General features: G+C 35.4%; 2 long non-coding RNA genes across 3 annotated transcripts in view; both read left to right on the top strand.

The window, feature by feature from the left end:
* LOC104708628 overlaps nucleotides 1-5,766 on the top strand; it is an 18,400-nt gene extending 12,634 nt beyond the window's left edge. Inside the window, exons 2-14 of the long non-coding RNA XR_002033055.1 lie at nucleotides 2,639-2,690; nucleotides 2,821-2,922; nucleotides 3,000-3,068; nucleotides 3,174-3,226; nucleotides 3,341-3,402; nucleotides 3,494-3,636; nucleotides 3,739-3,905; nucleotides 4,009-4,547; nucleotides 4,635-4,867; nucleotides 4,978-5,055; nucleotides 5,253-5,384; nucleotides 5,477-5,573; nucleotides 5,663-5,766. This is a non-coding gene — a long non-coding RNA (uncharacterized LOC104708628). The remainder of the gene's footprint in view (nucleotides 1-2,638; nucleotides 2,691-2,820; nucleotides 2,923-2,999; nucleotides 3,069-3,173; nucleotides 3,227-3,340; nucleotides 3,403-3,493; nucleotides 3,637-3,738; nucleotides 3,906-4,008; nucleotides 4,548-4,634; nucleotides 4,868-4,977; nucleotides 5,056-5,252; nucleotides 5,385-5,476; nucleotides 5,574-5,662) is intronic.
* Nucleotides 7-2,068, top strand: LOC104708626. 2 transcript variants are annotated; one of them, XR_002033057.1, is made up of 9 exons: nucleotides 7-32; nucleotides 130-178; nucleotides 274-332; nucleotides 468-588; nucleotides 698-903; nucleotides 990-1,096; nucleotides 1,304-1,416; nucleotides 1,505-1,889; nucleotides 1,978-2,068. It is a non-coding gene; the product is annotated as an uncharacterized LOC104708626 (long non-coding RNA). The 2 variants fall into 2 exon arrangements; XR_002033056.1 differs by having other exon boundaries at nucleotides 434-588.

The following is a 6,422-nucleotide window of genomic DNA, read 5'->3' as shown; positions in this document are numbered from 1 at the left end:
ATGTAATATTAATATCCTTTTTCTTAATCTCTGTAAGTGATCTCAAATTCCTTTCCTTTTACTGTTCTGTCTTTACCTGTTTGAAGTGAATCCTTTATTCAGATGTGGAGGTTGTTGAATATGATGCAGCTTGTGTGGTAAAAGTTATCGCAGAAACGTGGACAACACAATTTTTCCTGTAAGTATAATTCCCGAATCGCATCTTCTTTCACTACTCGTTGTCTCGTTTGATTTTTTTAACATAGGTCTTGTTACATATGGTGCTACTTTCAGGCCTTGTGGATCATCATCCCAAACCCAGTTGGAGAGGTTGGTTACATGTCCTCCTAAAGGTAATGTAACATGTTCACTATTCTAATGAAAGTTTCAAACTTTGATATACTTTATAGGATAATTTTAATTAACTAATCAGCATGTGTTCTTATTTTTATAGTTTGGATAAACTGAGTTTGGAATGTTTCTTGAAGGTGTGTGTGGAGCCTGGAAGGAGCTGAATGGCTACCAACTCTCGTGTTAGCTAAATCGTTCCAAAAAGTAAATGTATCAGTCCTATCTCCCTCAATCCAGCTTCTCTCTTTCTCCTCCATGGTTTGCCTTCCAACTTTGCTTCTTCTTTTTTTTTCGATTTGATCTCTGTTGGGTGGTTTTGTCATATTGATTTTTTTTTGTCTTCTTTGTGATGTTTTGTGTTGTGTAGCTGATACGAGACCTATGGGAGTTTGGTAAAACCAAGACTATTGTTGGCCATGGAAGATACACATATCAGAAGGACCCGAGTGATATTTCCATGGATGTTTGATGAGAGTCATGCCTTGAAGCCATTCAAAGCTGACGCTGATCTCGTGGCCAAGGAAGATGATTGACCTCCATTATATGATAGTTGCTACATTGAAAACTAACAAGGTCTGTTTTCTGAAATCTTCATCTGTTTTTCTTTTCTTATGGATCCAACAATTTTCGATCTGTTTTCACATGCCTCTTTCTGATAGGTGCTTGTTGGCCATGTAAGATACTGAAGGACCGAAGTGAAGATCTCAGATGTTTGCTCTGTTGATTGGTGGACTCGAGGAGGCTGCTTGCGGTGCCAAACTCAAAGGTCAAGGTTCCATTTTTATTCTCTGTTTCCTGTTTTACAGGTTTTTATTATAGCTTTCGAGATCTCTGTGTGTCGAAGGTAGATGGAATCTTTTGGGTGGTGCTTTACTTGCTGCTGGATTATATTTGTGTAAACATACCTACTTGTCATTTCTCATCTTTAACCTCACTAGTATTTTCAGAGTTTTATGTGTTTTGTTATCTGCAGATTGTATTGTTACAGGAGGCGTCCTTCAATATTGGCGAATCTGCAGAGAATGGTGATACTGATTCAGGATGCTAACACAAAGGCGACAACAAATTATCAGACTTCTAATTTTGGTAACATACTAAGACTCTTTTCAAAATTTGGTTACGTCTTTACGTTGAACGACATAAGAGGTTTCTCACCATGGCAAAAAAACTGCAGGATAGAAAGCAAAATCATCAAGTCATCGAAATTGACTATCGCAAGCAAGGTTTCCTATTCCCAATTACCGGCCAGATTTGGATGACAAGCGACCACAACAATGGGAGGCACAACTTATACTTGTAGTTTAATGAATATGTAACGCATCTCATCGTGCAGGTGGTACTTCCTTTGAGTTTGCAAAAAAGGGTTCCTGCAGGAACACCTTGATAGACAACAGCTAAGCTCAGAGAAGGCTAATGAAGGTGTAGCTGATTCTCAACCTCCTAAACAGATTGAAGAACTTCCGGATGAAAGGTTTGATGCGTTTATTGATGGTTCTCTTATGGAGAATGTACTTAAGAGGAGAAGTATGCGCATGCGCAATATGCTGAGAGCCTGGCAGGTAATACTGAAACACCTTTACCTCGTTCCTCTTATCTTTTCATCAAAGGTTTTTTTACTAATGAAATAGTTTATTGGTTAAATAATAGGAATCCCCTGAGGGAAGGACGGTGCTGGAATTCCGGAGATCTTTACTAAGGACAAAGAAAGACTTCTTCAAGCTATTGCTCAGAACCAGGCAAAGGTACATATTTTATATATCTAATGAATGTTTAGGTTTCTGCAAATCGAGTATCATAATTGCTTATCCCCCTTGCTTCTTGGTTGCAGATTTCTTAATTTTAGTGTTAAAGGAGCGTCCAGATCTGAGATTGATTCTCATGAGTGCCACTTTAAATGCTGAACTCTTTTTCTAATTATTGTGGAGGGGCACCTACCATTCACATTCCTGTTGAGGTACTTAGATAATTCCACATTTTACTAATCTATGTTTTTATTGGTGAAGTATGTTTGTAGTTGAATTGACGAGAGAATCTTTCAACTTTAGCCCTCCTTAGCTTTTAGTTCAGTCTTTCATCATCTTGTTTTTATTGGACCTAGATAAGCTAAGTAATTTTTCTTGGTATTGAGTGTTTGGATTTGTGAAACTTGAAAAAAAAAATCTGCTTAATGTTAATCGTTTATTCAGATGTGGAGGTTATTTGACAAACACACTTATGCCCCTGTTAAGTAATTTTCCTAATACTTGAATTACATCTTCTTTCACTACTCGTTTGATTCGTTTAATGTCTCTTTCCATTTTTCTTTCAGGTCATGTAGATCATCCCAGAACCAGTTGGAGTTGTCACATTTCCTCCAAAAGGTGAAACTTTCTGTCTCCAATCTCTTATAGTTTGGTTTTTTTGGGGTCATTATTACAATTTAGATCGGAAAGAGACTGATATTTTGGGTTTTTTTTCTTTGTTGTTTGTTGTTGCTTCTCTAGAATGCAGAATATGCTTTCTTCACAGCATGAGGGATGATGCACACTATACGACGCAGCAACGACAATGATGGAATAGAAATTTAATATCCTTTTTCTTAATCTTCTCTAAGTAAGTGATTTCAAAATCCATCATTTTCTTTACTGTCTTTTTTCATTTAACCTGTTTAAAGTTGATCCTTAATTCAGATGTGGAGTTATTAACAACCAGCTTGTGTAACGTTATCACAGAACTGTGGACAAACACACTTATCCCCTGTAAGTATATAATTTCCGATACTTGAATTGCAGTTTCTTTCACTACTCGTTTGATTTTGTAACGTACGTCTTCTTGTTACATGTGGTTTACCATGTTTCTTTCAGCCCCCTGTGGATCATCCCAAAACCAGTTGGAGTTGTCATAATTCCTTCAAAAGGTGAAACTTTTTTTCTCCAATCTCCACAGACAGATTGAATTAAAATCTGCTTAAAGTTTTTAATTTTATTTAGTCATTCTATGATTCACCTGAAAATGTATTTGTATCCTGCAGCTAAAGAGAATGCGTCTGTGGTCCCCGAGACTGACCCCAACACATTGAACTAGTCCCTGAAGGTGGTTGATGCATTTGCTTGTATTACATTTTTTCATTGGTCATTTTGTCTAACTGGTTTTAAGACATTTTAATTTTGCCAATGTAACACAGAGAAAAATTGGTGGAGCTTTGGGGACAAGAGTGATTATCCCTTCAATTATGGTGTTATATATGTCAAAAGGAAAGTAGGAGCTTGTTCATATGTTGATGATCCAGTTGGGTGTCAGTCACTGCTTTCACGAGCAATGCATAAGGTTGTATACTCCATCATATACTCTCAACTCAGATAAATTAATTTTCAGTCATAAGAAAGAACTGTTTCTGATACAGGTTTGTATGCTTTTTTGGTCATGCAGGTTTTGGTTTAAGAACTCTAGGGGAATCTAATATGCTAGCTAATAATAGTCATAGAGAGGTGGATTATGATAGTGTCGATCACTTGACACTTGGTCAGCACTTTCTCATCGGATCCAAGCCTAATAACCTTTGCACAGTTGTGCTGTGACAAATCTTGGAATAACAAGTAAATACTGTTTTATTGTACTTCTGTTTGGACATTAAAAGAGTTCGGTAGTTTTTGTATCAATTTATAGAAGCCTTGAATTCTCACAAATTCATTTATGCAGATCTGATTCTGATTTCAAGGAGTTCTGTCTGCAAGTGTTGTTTGACTGTATAAGCAAGGATAGACCAGCCCTTTTGCAGGTGATAGCTACTTAAGGCTACCTAACCCTATGGTTTAATGGTTATTAATACTGTGTGGAACATTCTTGTTGTAGTTTAATTGGCATGTGTATACTACTAATCTTGAGTATATGTCACATGATTCTTATAGCTTTATTTATACTTGTATACAACCATTGGTTCAATGGCTGATCTGCTTGTTAAAAGCGATATCAACGTGTATGATTCACTTTCCATCTCAAGTCGCAAAGACGGAACTGAAAAATACTATTGATATTTACAATTTTGTAACCTGCTTTGCTGTTCTATCTTTGGATATAATAGTATGATCTCAGGTTGCCCTTGCCTACAACGAGGCGGTATCGAGTGGAAGATTGACATCTTCAAGTGGCTTTGTACAATCGGGGATGATGCACTATATGACGCAGCAACAACAACGATGGAATGGAAACTACTGTAGTATCCTTTTTTCTATATCTCTGTAAGTGATCTCAAAGTTTTGATTTTTTATTTCATTGTTAGATCGGAAGGAAACTGAGTTTTTTGGTCGTTGTTGCTTCTTCTCTAGAATGGAGAATATGCATTCTTCATAGAATCAGGGATGAGATGTACTATATGACGCAGCAACGATGGAATGACAACATAATATCCTTTTTCTTGATCTCAAATTCCTTTTCTTATTTTTTTTTGAAAACCTCTGTGAAGTTAATCCTTTATCCTTTATTCAGATGTGGAGACTATTGAAAATGATGTAGCTTCTACAATGTTATTATAGAACCGTGGACAACACACTTATGCCCTGTAAGCAATACCTAATACCTTAATGGCATCTTCTTTCGTTTGAGTTTTTTAAGTCTCCAATCTCCCATCTGAAACTAATGAAACATGTTTACTCTTCCAACAATTCATAGGCAACAATCGCGTTGGCGATATGATTCTACTGATGGTGTTTGATAGTCTCGACTTAATACGGCTTCCTTGTCTACAGAGTAAGTTGAATGTGCTTAATGTTATGAATTTTTTTTTTAATGTTACTGAGATGGCCAAATTGTTTATGTGATTGGTTGGAGCTCAAAATCCAACAAAAATTTCACTGTTTCCCGTGACAGGAACTAGCAAGTTTCAAGTTTTGTTATACTCAATAGGAAAGTTTTAATTAACTAACAATGTGTTTTTTTTTTTATAGTTTGGAATGTTTCTTGAAGAGGTACGTGTGGAGCCTGGAAGGAAGTGAATGGGTACCGATGTTCTCCAAAAGCTGAAACCTTTTTGTCTCCAATCACCATCTGAAACTAATGAACCTGCACTCGTTTCTTGAGTAAACACTTACCTACTTATCATTTTCTCATCTTTAATCTCACCAGTACATTCAAAGCTTTAAAGTGTTTTGCTATGTTTGTATTGTTCCAGGAGGCTTCCTCCAACATTGGCGCATCTATACAGAATGGAGATATTGATTCAGGATGCTAACGCAAAGGCGACAGCAAGTATCAGACTTCGAAATTTGGTAATAGACTTGAATTTTTTTTTTTAAGTTTTTATATGTCCTTACATGGAACCACAAAAGAGGTTTCTCACAATGGCAAACAACTGCAGGATCGAAAGTAGAAACATTATATATTTAAAAATGAAGATACGGCGAAGCCAATACATATTTCACTTCATCTGCTAAACAAAACAACTAAAAAAATGTATCAAAAACATGGATTATCAATTTACTTTATTTTATTTTTGGTTTTGTAATAAGCTTTTATAGTTTATATATATATACTAATGTACGTAAACATGATAATTAAAAGTCAATGTAAGAAAATTTTGAAAACATCACAATATTGTTGGAGAAGGATAAAAGTACACTACAATTTCTTATATTTGCTACATGCCTACATCTAAATAATTGAAAAGATTATTTCGATTACAACAAAAGGAATCTTAAAAGAATAATATCTTAGACTATTCACAAATCAAAGCAAAGATTTATATTCTATCTGATCATATTACGATTTAATTCCATAAATTAACATTAGCACAATATAATTTTGGGATTCAACAGAATATCAATTTTGGTTAAGATATTTTTTCATATATTTCTTTTGGTGAAAAGATAGCTTTCCATCGTGCCAACTTTCCTTTCTTTGGCACAAATTAGTAATCAAAAACCTAAATAAAATGTGGATATATATATACTCCACATACAGCATAGAAAATGACACGAATCCAAAGAGATTTATCACAAGAAAAATGAACAGTCTCCTCTTACTCTCGATTTTCTTTTTAAAGATGGAAACTCTGCCGTCTTCCAATATCATCGATTTTCTTTCTAAAGATGGAAACTCTGCCGTCTTCCAATATCAAT

The sequence above is a fragment of the Camelina sativa genome, chromosome 8, assembly GCF_000633955.1.
Source record: "Camelina sativa cultivar DH55 chromosome 8, Cs, whole genome shotgun sequence".
NCBI lineage: Eukaryota > Viridiplantae > Streptophyta > Magnoliopsida > Brassicales > Brassicaceae > Camelina > Camelina sativa.
The sequence above is the reverse complement of the archived record's forward strand: the minus strand, read 5'-3'. Positions and strand labels throughout refer to the sequence as shown.